Source organism: Dasypus novemcinctus, chromosome 2 (assembly GCF_030445035.2).
Source record: "Dasypus novemcinctus isolate mDasNov1 chromosome 2, mDasNov1.1.hap2, whole genome shotgun sequence".
Classification (NCBI taxonomy): domain Eukaryota; kingdom Metazoa; phylum Chordata; class Mammalia; order Cingulata; family Dasypodidae; genus Dasypus; species Dasypus novemcinctus.
In genome coordinates, this window is record NC_080674.1 from 23,371,033 (window position 1) to 23,389,200 (window position 18,168).

The window sequence follows — 18,168 nt, forward strand, 5'->3', positions numbered from 1 at the left end:
TATGTCAAGCTTTCTTTTAGTCAACTACCCTGACTGTCTGAACATGAGGTTCAAGAAAGTCAAGAAAAGCTTAATTCTCAGTTCAGTGAGAGGACATGTGATCCAAGTTGATCCAATGATATTCAGTCCAGAGAATTTTCTTAAACAGAATTTCCCAAAGCACAATCCACATGGTGAAAAATGTGTGCATTTTGATCAAAGCAAAAGAAAGAATATTTCTTCATCAAATAACACTGATGGCAAATTTATTAGAGAGATGATGGATTGGAGGAAGAACTTTGCAATGACTAAAAGTGACAGGCTACCTATATACCTAGAATATGTGTGCAATTTCAGTAATTCAACAAGTAAACCAAGAGCAAAATGGCTAATGACAGAAACAGGAATTCATGGACTAAAATACTCAAATATGTAAAGCATATGGATAGATGCTCACTCTCATATGTAATGAGAGAAATGCAAATTTAAACACGAGTATGATATTATTTTGCACTCTATATACCTCCACAAGGTAAGCTTATAGGTTCTTTTTCAGGACGATATGAAGGAAGAATGCAGTGATCAGGTTTAGCCTATGTTTATAAATCTAATTCTAGGAAGAAGTTTTATCAACACTGAAGAATTCATTCAGATTCTCCAGCTCAGCTCAGCATTTGTCAGTATTATATTTATTACTTTCGGGTCCATGTGGCTGATGATCTCTGCCTCTTTCAATTCATTCTGAACCTTGGACAGTGGAGAGGGGTTATCTTCGTAAAGGTTGTCAAGATCCTTACACTCGCCACCAAACGCCTTAATTGTACCAGATTCTAATAAGAATTAGCTTGTACAGTACAAATACACTGGCACAGTGTCTGGACCTCCTGAGAACTGAAATATTCACTGCCACTATTTACATTCGTAAATGCCACTAAAACAAGGAAATTCCTTTCTCTCAGCACCAATCAAATTGACAAAGTTTAATCATTCCTAGCCTGTCAATTATAGTTCTGGAAGAACATTTTTTTAATTTTTGTTTTTATATTTTTGAGTCACAATTGGTTACTTTTTGAAATAAAAATATCAGATTTGACATGTGCTAAAATCATAAAATTCCAACTTTAGCAGGGATAGTCTATATTTTATAGCTCTTTTATCTTCTGTATTTTATAGGTCATCTACTGGACGATGAAGAAATCATAGGTTCAAACTGTGATGAGACAGTTACTCTTTACTACCAACCACAGTTTCTCTCTAATTATACTTTTTCCTTCTCAATATCTTCCTATTTTTTCTCACAAGTAATTTTTACAAGAACACAAAAAGTAGAATTCTTTCTTTTCTCCCTTTATTTTCCTCTCTACTCCTCCCCCCCTTTATTTGAAAGGAAGGAAATCATATGAATAACTATTATGAGAAAAATGGAGGGCTACTTTGAAATATTTATCTACATTTAAAATATATGTATGCTTTGATACAATATTACACTACCAGATATATTCAAAGATACTTTTATTCTTACATGACAGCAAAGATATACTGAAAGCTATTCACCGAAGTACTATTTATAACATTGAAACTTGGAAAAAAGCACATTAGTACATTAATAAGGACAAGGTAAAATAAATTACAATATATATTTGATGTAGAATAATATGGGGCCTTTTAAAAATGAGTTATCTACATAGATATTGAAGAGGAAAAGAATAATATTACATAAATAATATGTACACTTTAATAAGAGTTGTGCTAATAAGAGTAATATATAGCTGAAATATTTTTTATAAAACAAAGAAAAAATATGGAATATATAATATCAGAGGAATGGGACAAATTAGTTTCACATAGAATTATATACTGAACATTTGAAACTTCCCAAGCATACATGACAGTCATAACTTAAAAATGAAAAAAAAAAAAGGAAAATCACACGATCCACTTGATTGGCTCAGAGAAATTATTTGACAAAATATGGCACCCTTTCTTGATTAAAATCACTCCAAAAGATAGGAATAGAAGGAACTTTCTCTATACGGTAAAGTGCATATATGAAAAACTTACAGCTAGCTTTGTATTCATCATTGAAAGACAAAGCTTTCCCACTGAGATCAGGAACAAGACCATGACGCCCGTTGTCACCATTATTATTCAATATTGTGTTAGAAGTTCTGGCAAGAGCAATTGGGCTAGATAAAGAAATAAAAGGCACCCAAGTAGGAAAAGAAGTAAAATTTTCACTATTCACTGATGTTATGACCTTACATCTAAAATAATACTGAAAAATCCGCAACAAAGCTACTAGAATTAACAGACAAGTTCAGCAAAGTGAAAGGATAAAAGATTAATATGCAAAAAATCAATAATCTTTCCATGCACACCATTGATGTGCAATATGAGTAGGAAATCAGAAAAAAATATTTATAACAGCAAAGAAAATAATCAAATATTTAGGAATAAACTTAGCCAACAATATAAAGGACCTGTATTCAGAAAGCTACAAAACATTGCTGAAAGAAACCAAAGAAGACTTAAATAAATGGAAGGACACTCTGTGTTTATGGATTGGAAGACTAAATATTGTTAAGGTGTTAGTTTTGCCAAACAGATTTACAGATTCAATGCAATCCCAACAAAATTCTAATAGACTTTTTTTGCAGAAATAGAAAACAATAGCCAAATTTATTTGGAAAGGTAAGGGGCCTTGAAAACCCAAAAATGTCTTTAAAAAGAATGAAGTTGGAGGACTCTCATTTCCTAACTTTAAATCATATTACTTAGCTACAGTGGTAAAAACAGCATGGTACTGGCATAAAGACAGATTTACCAATGGAACCGAATCAAGAATTCAGAAACAGGCCCACACATCTATAATCAAGTGATTCTTCACAGGTCTGTTACATTTACATTGCTGGGCCAGACAGTCTATTCAAAAATAGGTGTTTGGAAAACTGGATATCTGTATCCAAAAGAAAGAAAGAGGACTCATATCTCATACCTTATACAAAAATTAACTCAAAATGCATCAAGGACCTAAATATAAAAGAAAAACCATAAAACTCCTCTAAGAAAATATAGGAAAACATCGTCAGATCTTGTGGTAAGCAGTAGTTTCTTAAACCTTACACCCAAAACATGAGCAACAAAAGAAAAAATAGATAAATGGGACCTACTCAAAATTAAACACTTTTGCATCTCAAAGGACTTGTCAAAAGGGAGAAGAGGCCACCAATTCAATGGGAGAAAATATTTGACAATGGCATATCCAATAAGAGTTTAGTATCCATGATATATAAAGAGATCATACAACTCAACAATAAAAAGACAAAGTATACAATTGAAAAATGGGCAGAAGGGTTGAAAAGACAATTGTTCAAAAAGAAATACAAATGGCAAAGAAACACATGAAAAAATGTTCAACTTCACCAGCAATTAGGGAAATGCAAATCAAAACCATGAGATATCATTTCCCACCTATTAACTACCTGCTTCTAAAAGTCAGCAAATTGTAAATGTTGGAGAGGATGTGGAGAAATGGGAATGTTGGTGGGAATGTAGAACAGTACAGCCACTGTGGAAGACTGTTTGGCAGTTTCTAAGGAAGTTGAATATAGGCTTGCCATGTGACCTGGCAATACCATTACTAGGTACATATCCAGAAAAACTGAGAGCAGTGACATGAAGATATCTGGACACCGATGTTCAGAACAGCATTATTCACAATTGCCAACACTTGGAAGCAACCCAGGTGTCCATCAACAGATGAATGGATAAACATATTGTTGTGTATACACATGATGCAATATTATGCAATGGTATTAAGAAATGAAATTATGATGCATATAACAACTTGGATGAACCTGGAGGATATTATTTTGAGTGAAGCAAGCCAGACACAGAAGGACAAATACTGTATGACTGCGCTATTATGAACTAAATATATTATATAAACTCTTGGAATTAATAAATAGAATATAGGTCATCTGTAAAAAAGAATGAGGGTAGGTAATGGAAAGCTGATGGTTAATCTGTGCAGAATTGGCTAAAAGTTTGTTTGTAAAACTTTGGAAATAAATGGAAAAGTTGACAAAGCAACATGCTCTTTTTGACTAGCAGAGCTATTATATGGTTATGACAGTGGTTGAAAGGGAAAGCCTAAGGACATTTATAATACTAGAAGGAAAGCTAAAAAATATAACTTGGGACTGTATAACATAGTGAAACTTCACATAAGATATGAATATGGGTGATATTGCATATATGACTTTTTACAAAGTATAAATTCAAATATACTAAAGAGAAGGAAACAGAATAGCAGCTATACAGTAGGGGAGGCATAAAGAGATTGAGAGGTGATGAGTCTTGTTTGGTTGGTTGGTTTTTGTTTTTCAGTGTTATTATTACTGGAATAATGAAAATGTTCTAAAAATGATTGGAGTGATGAATACATAACTATGTGATATACTGAATATCAATGATTGTACTCTTTGGATGGATCTATGCTTTATTAATATGTATTAATAAAATGATTTGTTATGAAAATTCAAATAAAGGAAATAAGTACAAATATGTGATTAAAATTGAATTGATTAAAACATGTTTGATACAATTTGTACTTATAGCAAGGCCCAAATTACACATGCAATTTATTCTATCTTTTTCATCTATCAAATACTTAAATTTATTTTTCTCATTTTAATTTAATAAAAGAAAAGCACTTTGCATTCATCATAAAAATGAGTTTATGATTATTAGAAATTATTTCTGTAATAACCACACTTATGCATCTCAATTACTAAAATATATAAAGAATGGAATTTTATAAAAGATACAGTAGTCATTAAACTTGATAATCATATTTAAAATAACTTGGAAAAATACATGAAAGTGTTTTCAAGCAAAAGTAAATCAATTACCTTTTCTGTTTACTCAAAATACATGTGGGAATATTACTAAACATTTTTCACAAGAAATCCTTACCTTATGAAGTTTACTTTGAATAAATAGTTGTGTTTAAAAAAAAAAAAACACCATCATTACCACTCCCCCACACACATCAGTGAACAGTTAAGTTTGAAGAAACTACTTCCTATCCAAGTAAATATATTTTTCTCTAGAAAGTAATTTCTATAAATCTGATTATATAGAGCTACTTTGTGTATTACAAAGTTACACACAATTCTGGATAATTCAAATGTAAAGGTCTCTCTGTGTTGATATATATTTAAAGAAATCAGTATTACACTATAAAAGTCTCAGCATGGTATGTCAGCAGTCTCCTTAAAATTTCTTACCAATTTTCTTTTACCCTTCTGTACTTATTTTGATAAAAATTTAAATCATCTGTATGAGATTATACCTTAAAGTCCAGAATATACTATCCCTAAACTTATGTAAACTATCTTTAAACTTATGTCTGTACTTTTAGTCTATTACACTCATGAGACAGTCACAGACTTCCCACTTATGAATTTTCCTTTTTCTTCAAAAGGGACCAAAGTTCTGAAATGAACTTTATTAAACCTATTTTTACATTCACTGCTGCCTGCAAGCTAGCTGCAGGTTATTTTAGTTACAAGAAGCTGCACTAATTTGCAATATCTTTCTATGACTATCTGTAGGCAAAAATTTATAGACAGCTGACTCCAGCCAAAGGCAAGCTTTAGGATAGCAACATAATCCCTAAAAGAAAAATGTGAATAAAAACTAATGATCTAAACATCAAAAGGGAATGCAAGTAGCTTGACAATTTTTATAACGAGAGAATGGTTTCTGAGATTTTTCAACTTTTATGAAATGACGGAAATTAAAATAATGAGTCATTTAAATAATAGGTGGAACTTAAATCAATGATATCATTTTTCATTAGATGGCAAAATCCTTTTGTTAAGAAATTGAGCCCAGCTGTTTCCAAGGCTAGCAAATTAGGAATAATAGTGATTTTTAAAATGTCAATTTATGCTTCAAACCAAACTTAAAAACGTGGCTGTTCTTCCCACTAAGAGCTCAGATGTCTGTTCCATCAAATAAAGCTTAAATCAATGATTGTATACTGAGTAGAATTCTAAAAACCATTTGGACCAACACTTTTAGATTAATAATATATTTGACATCTGGTTGATATTTTTTTACTTTGAAGTTACTGAGGCCCATTGAATTACAAAGCATGTAGTATGAAGAGGGTTATGAGGGCAGGGCATAGAAAATCTGTCCATGTGAAAGCAGAATGGAAGACATAACAATCCTCAAGATTCTGTAGAGACTAGTACGACTCATTTCATTTCCTATTCTAGCTTTCTTGTTATTTAGAAAAGTAATTTTTTCAGGTATTGAAACAAGGAAGATCTCTTCAGGTCATTGTGGTAGAAGGATAATGGCTCCTCAAAACATCCATGGCTTCATCCCTAGAACCCATGAATATGTTAACTTACATGGAAAAAAGGACTTTGCAGATATGATTAAATTAAGTATTTTGATATGGGAAGATTAACCTGCATTATGTGAATGGGCCCAATGTACTCACAAGGGTCCTTACATAAAGAAGGCTGGAAGGTTAGAGTCAGATGTGACCACAGATGTTAGAGTGATGCATTTTCAAGATGGAGAAAGAGGCCGTGAGCCACAGAATGCAGACAGCGTCTAGAAGCTAGAAAGAGCAAAGAAATGGATTCTCCCCTGTATTCTCTGCAAGCAACACAGGTCTACTTACACCTTGATTTTAGTCCATAGGACCCATTTTGGACTTCTGATCACCAGTACTGTAAGATAATACATTTATGTTGATTTAAGCTGCTAAATTTGTGGTAATGTGTTGTTGTGATAATCAGAGACTAATAGAATCAAATATTCTATATAAAGTTAGGAAAGTAATAGATCTAGATGTAGATTTTCTGCCCAAGTTTTTATATGTTAAATGACATATATGTTGGAAATAGTCACGTACCCCACAAAAGACATGGTCCAATCTTAATCTTCATTCCTGTGGGTGTGAACCCATTTATAAATAATATCTTTGGCCATATGGCCAAAATGAATGAAGGTGGGCCTTGAGCCACATGGCCAAAGCCCTAATAAGCAAAGGAAACTAGACATAAAAGTAGAGCCAGAAACATAGAATAAGGCGGGTCACCGTGTGATAGAGGAACCCCAAAGATTGTGGCAAGTCACCATCAGAACACTATAGACGTGAGGAAAAAAACATGGCTTCTTCAGACCTTGATTTTGGACTTCTCACCTCCAAAATTGTGAAACAATAAATTCCTCTTGTTTAAGCCCACCCATTGTGTGAAATTTTTCATAGCAGACATGGCAAACCAAGACAATATTACTAGTGTTCTGTTAATGTTTTATTTATATTTTAACTTTTATATTACAATTGATTTTGAGAATATATGTATCCATATGCATATATATAATCAGGTATGTATGAATACATGGCATGTATATAGGCACATAAATATACATATAAACATATCTGTACATATTATAATTCTAAGACATTTTTAAAGCAGCACAATAATATTAACTTCTATTTTCTATTTATTTAATTGTATCTTTTCTTCAGAAATTTAAGCACAATCTATTCTTGATTTGCTACACTAGCCTGACTAAAACACAAGCGTCATGGAAATGTTTAATCCCAGTATTTAATCCCAAAGAAATGGGAAATCCCCAGATGACCCTAAAAGGTGTATTGTCAATGATTTGTGTGCAAGATACAGAGCAGGGCAGAAGTAGTTTACACATTTTTATTTATGATACACTTTTTGCTATTTAAAGCTAACTAAAAAATGTAGTGTTTATGGTAAAAATTTAAATATTCTATTTATATAATATGTAACTTAAAGTATCATTCTTAAAATTTATGCAACCAATTACTGACATATGTTTAAAATCACAGTTGAATTTTTTTCCCAGCCAATATTACTTTTTAGTATTCATAGCCAATCAATACCGGTCTGTAATAAGAAAATTTGAACTCGAAGTTTTAATCCATTAAATACTGACTTATCAAAATGCACAAGTGCACAAAAGAGTCATTTGAGGATGTTGAGGGTGTGTTATTACTTCTTTAAGAATACATGCCGGCATTATAGTTTGCTGCTACTTTTTTTTTTCACCCAAGAATCGACTGTACTTACATTTCTAAAGAACAGACACAACTGAAAAAATGGAAAATTGGAGTTCATATTATTAGTATTGTTATTTTTTTAATGGCTTCAATTTTAAAAATTAACTGGGGGAAAGTTCTTGTTAATCATTAACTTAGTAAATGGGCAGTTATCTAAAGTGAAGTTTCATCAACAAATTAATAGCCACGTAATTGGCAGGACCCAGTACAAAATTAAATTGTGGGACCTCTTGTTGAAAATTATTAAGAATTTTACAATGGTGGTCCCAAAACATATAACCAAATACAGGACCCTTTTGAGCACAGGGCTCTGTGTAAATGCACAGGCCAAATGCACATAAGGCCAGCTCTGAAAATTAGTTACAAAAAAAGTTTGGGGAGCAGGTGTAGCTCAGTGGTTCAAATGCCTGCTTTCCAAGTACGAGGTCCCAGTTTCATTCCCCAGTACCTCCTAAAATAAACAAAAGGTTAAGGTTAGGGTCTGCATCTGTATTTGCATCTGTGTCTTTATCTGTATCGTCTGTGTATATCTGTATCAATATCTGTGTCTATGTTCAACTTCAGAATCAAATTGTAGAGGGATGTTTATAGATTACCTAGTCCAGCATTATCCTTTTAAAAAGGAGAAAACTGAGCCACAGAGACTTTAAGTATATACATAGCTGAGATTATAACTAAAAGTAACATTATTCTGAACATATTTATGTATTTTTCCTGAATACAAGTTTAGTGCTTTTTCTAGCATGGCAAAAAAACTTCTGTCATTTATATCACTAGGAAATTGAACTACATATTTCTGCTCTAATTCATTGTTTGAAATCATCTTTCAAAAGAATGTTTCATACTGCATTCAGGAGAGTAAAGAATGCTGATTATATAAAGCAAGTTCAAGGATTTCAAAAGACAGGTGGATATATTATTGCTATGCAAAAAGGAAAAAATACAACAAGCAGTGGAATTATATGATTTATTGTCTAAACTGGGACACTTCTGAGAGCTAATATCTGTGAAATTATGTGGAACTAGTAGTGAAAGTGGAATGGTCCTGAGCAAAATTGGACATATGCTACCCTACAAATAACTTAGGCTAAGACCTAAAGATATTTAACAATTTCCAGGCACTGTTCTAAATGTTTTGCCCCTGTGATGTTATTGATTCTTCACAGCAGCACTATGAGCTATCAGTATCACATTTTGTAGACAAGAAAATTGAGAGACAAATGGATGTAGCTGGTTTTACACCCATAGGTATTGTATATGTATAGAACAATTCACATTTAAGTGTAACACTGTGATTCAAACTCTGACCTTCTGGCCCTAGAGTTCTCATCCTGAACTAATATGCAATACTACCATCATATTTCCCATTGTGATAAGCAGGTATGGACTATTTGGACCATAAAGGTAATTATATTAAAAAGCAAGAACTTTTTATAGGATCTCCATTCTCATGTAAGGATCCTGAATACCTTCCTATCCACAACAACAAATCAGTGTGAATCAGCCCACACTACCCTCACCCTGAGGTCAGCAAGGCCCATCAGGTAACTGAGATTACACCCCAACTCAGAGGCAATAAACAAGGGCAACTGTGTCCATGATGGTTAATTTTATGTGTCAACTTGGCTAGGGTACGGTGTTGTTTTTAGTCAAACATTGACCTAGATGTTGCTGTAGAGGCATTTTGTAGATATGATTAGGGTTTAAAGTCAGCTGGCTTTTAAGGTCTGCTTTCAATAATGTGAGTAGACCTCATTCAGCTAGTCTAAGACCTTAAGTTCAAAGAACTGAGATTTCCAGAGAGAGAAGGAATTCTACTTCAAGACTACACCATCTATGCCTCTCTGCATTTCCCTCCTACTGGCTACCCCTACAAATTTTAGAGTCAAGACTGAAATCTTACCAGAACACCCACAAGCCTGCTAGTCTGTCCATGGATTTCAAAGTTACCAATCCCCACAATTGCACAAGCAAATTTCCTAAAATAAATCTATCTGTCTACAAACATACAAGCACACATATATCCCATTGGTTCTTTTTCTCTGGAAGCCTGACTAATACTGTGCCACACCTCCCACTTTTGCTGGAAAAATAGTGTGTCAGGTGGGGCCTAGCAGGAAGCTGAACATACTCACCAGCCCAATTTCTGAAATCAAATAACAAATGAAAATCTAGAATGTAGCTAGAGAGAAACAACACATTTCTTATAGAAAACCAATCTGAAAGAGAGAAGATTTCCCATATGAAACTATGGATGCCAGGAGAAAGTGGACAGAATTTTTGAAGTATTGAAAAAAGAGTACTGTCAACTGTGAAATCTGTATTTGGTGAAAATATTCCTCAGAAATGAATGGGAAATGAAGCAAAACTAAGAGAATTTTGTGCTAGGAAACTTACATTTAGCTAATGTCTAAAGAAAATTATCTAAATAGAAAAGAAGTGAAAAAAGAAGACTTGGAACTTCAGAAAAGAAAAAATCCAAATGAGTAAAAGGAAGTATAAATATATTAGAGCAGCCTTCTTTTCATGAGTTTTCCAAGTCATATTTAATGGTTGAAGAAAAATTATAATATTCACCTAATGAGGTGTTCAGTGTAAGCTAAAGAAATACTTTAGAAAATTATGTGATAATTGTTAAGAGACTAATATGGAAGTAAGGTTTCTATGCTTGAATTAAAATGATAAATTTTCTATAGTGTTCATGTGACCCATAGAAAGGTAAAGATAGAGAAACAGGAATAACAAACCAAGGACAAACAGAAAATAATAATAAATTGTCATACTTAAGCCCCTCACTTACCTTAAATATAAATGGTCAAAATAAACCAACCAAAACACAGAGACTGACAGAGTGAATAAAAAAATAACAATATAGTGTCTACATGTAACTAACATCAAGTACAATAGCATGGATTGGTTGAAAGTAAAAGAATGGTCAAAGGTATACTATAAAAACATTAATAAAAATGCAGATGAGGCTATAGCAATATCAAATCAGTAACAAATGAAAAAAGTTAAAAAAGGAAAATTTTGCTTCTAAATATTTTATATTTTATTGGCATTCACAAAATAATGTTTTCAATGCCATGAAAAAGCATCATTAGATTTAGAAAGAGCCATAATTTTAAAAAATATTGGTAGTGTTTAAAAAAATTTTCTTTTTTTTCCTGAAACCACATCATAATTTCCCTTTCTAGTTCAATGTTGCTTAATGAACCTGAATTAAAAGACAGTCATACGCAAAACTAAAAATAAATGAATGAAAGTACTCATCACCAATTTCTCTATACTGAAAGAAAGTCCCCAGTCTTCTAGTAGAGATTATTTTCTTGAAAATGAAAGAAAGCACTTTGAAGAATGATCTTACTTCTGCTTAGGCACCATCATAGGGGAGGAGGAAGCTCTAGCACCTGTCTCTCACTTAGAAGAAGTGGGTCAATCTGCTTAAGGAGCACAATAACATCAGTAAGGGAAAAGTGCTCAAGTCCAACCTCTATTCCACTTCATCTAAAGTTTGAAAAACTTTTGGCGTGAACCTGATCATCCCTGTCCAAATTGTATTGTCAAGAAAGGACAACAGAGGAGCAGTAGAGTGGAGTGGTTAAGCCAAAACCGTTCAGGCCTAGAATGCCTGGATTCTATTCCTATTTTTTCCACTTCTCGATATCTTTGAATAATTTACACCCTCTGCACTGAGTGCCCTCATCTGGAAAATAAGTGTATAATACTTATACTAAGTCCAGGCAACTAGGCTTCATCATTTAAATATTTCTTATTATTGTTCAAAGGGTGGTTGGGTCTGGAAAATCTTAGGCTTCCTTGTAGAACCTCAAAAGCGGAGTTGTAGAATTTTGAGTTCAAGTGTGGTATTAGCTTAACTCAAGGACAAGAACGTTGGTGGGTAAAAGGTTGCTTTGTCATGTGCAATGGGTAACAGAAACTTCAAGATTGCAGCCATGTGGCAGGGTAGCATTCTTTTGGGAATCAGGCTGTTGAGGCTATGAGACTGAATTAAAATTGCTAGGATTCTGCCAGGTTATAGAATAGTAAGTTACTGAAAGTTCAGTTTACAACAGTGTTGCTGAGTAGCTGCTACAGAAATGATGGTATGTCTATCCTAAACTGACTTTCCCATCCAATCTTCTTTTTGCCCTTAGTTTGAGACATAAACACTCAAAACGCTTGACCACCCTTAAGAAAGACTAAGCATCCTGACTACTTAGAAAATCAGTATGGGGGAGAGAGGAATGTGTGAGAGAAGACTAGATATTGTGAAATGGGATGAAAGCCTAGATATGAGATACTGACCTTCCTTTTATTGGTGGAATCAGGGTTTTGAGTAAGCAACTGAACCAAGGAAGATACTTGAGTGTATTTTTTCCTCCTGGAAGTGAAGTAGGTCATACTCTATAAAATCATACTAATGTAAGACTGATGTTTGGAATTGAGATGGAGAAGGCAGTAGAGGAGTCAAGAACTCTCCTCTTCCTATTTCCATTTTGAGTTTTTTAATGTCAAATGTTTTTGTCGAAATGCAGCTTGTGATGGAATAGTGGAAAAGCTGCTTCAGCTCACATTTACTACACTGTAACAATGCTTTTAAAAGGATTTAAGAATGGAGACTGTCTAGTCACCAGATTTTATACATATATATGTACAAATGTGTATGTGTATGCATATGCATATGTGTATGTGTATATATACAATTTTTTGGCTTTAAAAATGATATTTTAAAATTTTCTATTGATTGTTTTATAGTTTAGACTCCACAGATTTCTTGTATGTATTGATAAAACCACATTATATTGACTAAATTAAGAATTAAAGTTAGTCATAACAGAAATTTGGTATCTTAGAACTTTGAGACAAGTCATAAAATGATGCCTTTCATACCACAGCTGTGGCAAAACTCATAAACAAATACACACCAATTCACAAATGAATTAATGTTATTAGAATGCTAATACCTTTCCTCTCCTAGGTTGACTTTTATTGACACTACTAACATGTAAATTAAACTCAAAGTCTGTCCTACTTTCAATACTATTGCATTTAATACAAATATGTAGATAACATTGTTGAGCACACAAATGTTTTCATAACTCGATGGCATTGATAACTATTTCATTGCTATAATCTTCATTCTGCCACATTGATTGGCAACAAAATATCTACTTACCACAGTTTAGGTAATCAAGAACACTAAGAAATTTTTTTAAATTAATGAGACACCCAATACCCAAGGTTGAAGTTACATAATACATCTTTCTTCAATGTGTATGTGTGTGTTTATGTGCACATGTTTCTTCTATCTAACTTAGCTTGAATCATTGTTCAAAAATGAGGATAACTAATCAGTAGAACACTCTGTCTTACCACATTATGGGGAGAAAAGCAATAGTAAGTGAAATGATCTCTTACAAAAATGCCCCAGATGCTCACAAGCTAAAATTCAGAAGTGAAAGTTCACTCTGAAACTGAGTTGCTTAGAATTGGCTGAGTATCTGTCAGCATTTTTATTGAAAAACAAGAAGGATTTTCCTACAGATGGAATAAATGATGTATCACTGAAAGAGGGGGAGAAGAGTCATTAAATGAATTGATGACTTGTCTCAATAGTTTTATTCTCTAGGTACTTATTTGATTAGGATTTTGAGCACAGAGTTTAGCCTTTAATAAATATAAAATTAACAGGAGAATAGCAGGAATTAATAAGAAATGTATGAAAGTTATATGAGTGGCATGGTTGGATTTGTTTGGGAGAAGTACTGACGTAGAAAACACACAACACAATTTATTTTATTAAGTAGAGTGGTTTTACAGTGTGTTCCCTTGAGAAGCTCAATACCGAGAACTTCTGTGGAGAGAATAGTATTATTGGGTTTCTATTATTTTCTGGCATTATGCTAAATTATGTACATTAATTTCATTAATCTACATATAGAATTTACAAATGAGAAAACTGATGCTTTCAAATGTCAAATTACTTGCCTGTGGTCTCTCAGGTGGAGAATATGGAGCTAGGATTGTCTTAATCAAATGTCATCTTATTTTCATATAAAATAGAAGTTCCACAAATGAGCTCTAAAATAAAGTGAATTAGAAAAAGACCAATTATCCAATATATAAAAGCAGTGCATATGAATAGGCTGTGATTTCACTCTAAAATGATGGAGGGTTTTTATTTGAACTGTATCTCCCACTTAAGAAAAAATCCCAGTTATGAACATTTACAAAAAGTATTTCAAAAGCATCACTAGCTTACAAAATTTTGATGAGTTATCAGACTATCTTTGAAGAGAAAAGAAGAACCCAGAGAGGTAAGGAAATTCCCTTACCAGCAGCTAATTGATGATATCTACAAACATGAAGATTCATTTTGACAGTCACCTTGTGAAGGAGAAAGAAATGAAAGCCCATATATAGGTTATATTAAGCAGTCTAACAAGACTTCTCCAAACAGGTTGGGATGCCCAAGGTTTTCACCCTCCAACATAGTTTAGGAGTTCCTGTCTCTGAACTGATCATTAGAGATAAAGTCATGTGTATCTTCTAAGAACAAGGGCTTAAGGTAAACAGTAGACTGAGGACAGGGAAGGAGATATTATCTAATTAAATTGTATTCCCTTTTATCTCTGATCTTGGGTTAAATATCATAACATTTTGCTAGAATGGGATATGGGCTCTGCAGTGCCACAGGAATTAACTGTTAGCATTTTTGCATGATTGATTGATGGCTTAATAGAGTGATTGATTTAATAAAATTTAGATAGTGACCAATTTAATGAGTTTTGACAAATATACAGATCCATTTAGAATCACAATTAAGGTAAAGACCATTGTTTGCACCCCAGAAGAGAGATTTTGAAATTTATTGACACTTATTTTATGGTCTAAAATACAGTCTATCTGCATATAGTTTCCACATACAGTAGATAAAAAATATTATCATTATTTTGTGGATAGTGTTCTATAATTGAATATTATCGTATGTTTGACAGTGTTGTTAAAATCTTCCAAACCTTTTTTGGCTTTTATTTACTTCATTTATTAATTATTGAATGTTAAAATATCCAACTACTTGTAAGAGAGTTTCTATTTCTCCCTTTAGTTTTCTCAGTTTTTACTTCATGCTTTTTGAAGCTATTTCATCAGGTGTATATATATTTAAGATTGTATTGTTTTCCTGATGGACTCATCCTTTTAACACTATGAAATAGGCATCTCTTTTTATATCTGATAATTGAACTCATTTCAATGTCCTCTTTGATATAATCAAGCTACATAAGCTTCCTTACATTTATTGTTTCCATGGTTTATCTCCTTTTACTTCCATTTTTAATCTTTTTGTGTCTAAATATTTGAAATGTATTTATGGTACACAGCATATAGTTTTGCCTCCTCCTTTATTCCATCTGAAAATTACTGATTCGTTTTGAATATTTAGTCCATTTATTTATTTATTTATTTATTTTTTTTTGGTGTGCAAAATATAGTTTTTTTATTAGAAAATACAATAGTTATGTTCCCACATAATGGGAGTTGTTATTTTTAGTGCATTAATAAATCCATTTAAATTTAATCATTGGCATTGCTGGGTTAAATATACTATCATAGTGTTTGTTTACTATATGTCTTATTTTGTTTGTTTGTTCATTTCTTATCTTTTCTGGTCTTATCTTTAGATAAATGATTTTTTTAAAATTATCTTTTAATTTAATTCCACTATTGGCTCTTTAGACTTTGTGTATCCTTCTCTTTGTTGAAAGTTCTTGGATTTCTACAATCATGCTTATAACGAAAATTTAGAAACATTTGGTGGCTATTTCTTCCAATATATGTTTTCTATCCCATTATTTGTCTCTAATCCTTCTGGGGCTTTGATTATATATATGACTGATGAATTTATATCATCTCATGTCATTCAATCTCTACTGTTTGGTTTCAGTCATCTTTCTCTTTGATTTAGCAATTGGATAATTCTAAATATGGTATTTTCAAGATCACTTGTCATTTTTCCATTAACTCCAATCTGCTCTTAAGCACTTTCAGTTAATTTTTCATTGTAAATATTGAATATTTTATTTCTATAATATCCATACATTTTCCAGTTTTTAAAATTCTCTTTATTGTCTCTCATGGTGACGATCTTTCCATTAGTTTTAAAACTTATTTATAATAGATGTCTGCTAATTTCAGCATGGCTCCAATTTTCTTGCTTCTTTGCATAACTGGTAATTTTTTAAAAGATATGCTGGAAACGGTAAATGATTTATTGGAGAAAATCAGGACATTGCCTCTTTTAAAGGGCTTTAAGACGGTTTTATGGGTAAATGACTGGCTGACGCGTTTGATCTTGTAAGGTCTGGTTTCATGCTTTGTTAAGGAAGGTCTCTTTCAGCTTTGTTTTCAGATATAGAGCATAGCATTTATTGAAGAATGACTCTCACTACTAATGCATAGCCTTCCTGGATCCTCACTAAACGCCTGAAGTTTTCAGTGAAATCTCTCCCCTGTGGCTTGTCAATAATTCCACTGTCTCTCTTCTCTCCTTCCCTGTAATGACTGGTATTTCAACCCCACAGTACTGGCCTTCAGCTTGGTCTTGTAGAGGCGAGCCTGGCTAGACTGAGGTAAACTCCTACTCCGAATTTTCAGTGCTTCTTTGTTCTCTCCTATACATTGTTCCTCAAATTCAGGCCACTTTAGCAGTTCCAAATTCCAATCGATGCCTTTTATTCTTAGGGTCCGGCTCCCTGTGCCACAGTAGGAAAAGGGCCCCCAATCAGAAAGTCTGGTTAAATGTGGGCTTATTTCACATTTCCCTTCTTTCAAGGAAGACAAGCTTGCACTGCTTGTTGTCAAATACAAGAATACTATTACCTTTTATATATTATCCAGTTTTATATTTTTTATAGTACAATGGCAAGTCCAATACCAATTATTCATTGAAAAGTTCACATATCAGCTATATATGCTCTGATATGATTTATAACATTCAGAAATTCCTATTGTTTCACCTGCTATTAGAACCTTTCTCAATTTTCCAAAGATCTTTAAATTTTTATATGTATTTTATTGTGTTATTTCAGTGGTCTTTTGGAAAGACGGAGAAAGAAATGTGTTTTGTCCAGTCCATTATCATGAATTTGAACCATAAGCCATTAATTTTTGAATTCTATACATATTATTTGCATAGCATTCCTTTATTCTTCAAGCCAATCATATCTCATTTCCTCTTTTCCTATTCAAATATTTGTGGAGATGATATTTCTCCAAGAACATATGTATTCTTGAGGTAGAGGTTTCTAGAAATGTCTTTCTTATGTTATTTTATAGGAAAAATTTAAATTATTGGATGTAAAATTTTAAAAATAATTGAAGACTCATTCTCCTTAAATCTAAAGCCCTGGAGGAGAAAAGGCTACTGAAGGAAGATGGGAATGATTAACATTAATTCAAGCTCTCCCAAGATTTATGTATTTTACAAATGCTAACTCTTTCAATCCTTATAACAACACACTGGGGACATATATTACTTACTATATAAGCTTTACAAAAAAGAAACACTTGCATAAACATTCCCTTATCCTTCATCAATGTTTGACTCCAATCTCTTGTACTCCAGGGCCCATTTATATTCCCTACAATATTCTGCCTCTCTAGAATTAGCACAATTACTTCATACCAGGGTTCTGTAAGCACTCTTTTATTCCTGCTCTTGTTAGTCTTACTATTTCTCCATTTGATACTCCCCACAAGCTTCTCTCATGATAAACAAATATACAGATCCATAAAATGATATTAACAGTCTTATTTCTTCTGCTATTTGCCTAATAATAATCTCTTTTTGTAGATAAAACCCTCAAAACATTTTTTTTCCTAATAATCCTCCCATTAAAATAAGCCCGTACTTGGTGTGCTAATGGATTAACCTCTGAAGAGTATCCTTTGTGACTGAGGGTAGGGATTTGCTATGGTTCAGACCATACATAAATATACAATATATTGACAAACATAAAGGAAAAGCTTCTAGGCATTATATTTAAGCAAACACTTGT

General features: G+C 32.7%; 1 protein-coding gene across 2 annotated transcripts in view; it reads right to left on the minus strand.

The window, feature by feature from the left end:
• The window catches only part of CDH12 (cadherin 12), a 1,117,721-nt gene that overhangs the window by 224,883 nt on the left and 874,670 nt on the right, over positions 1-18,168 (minus strand). The window lies entirely within an intron of this gene.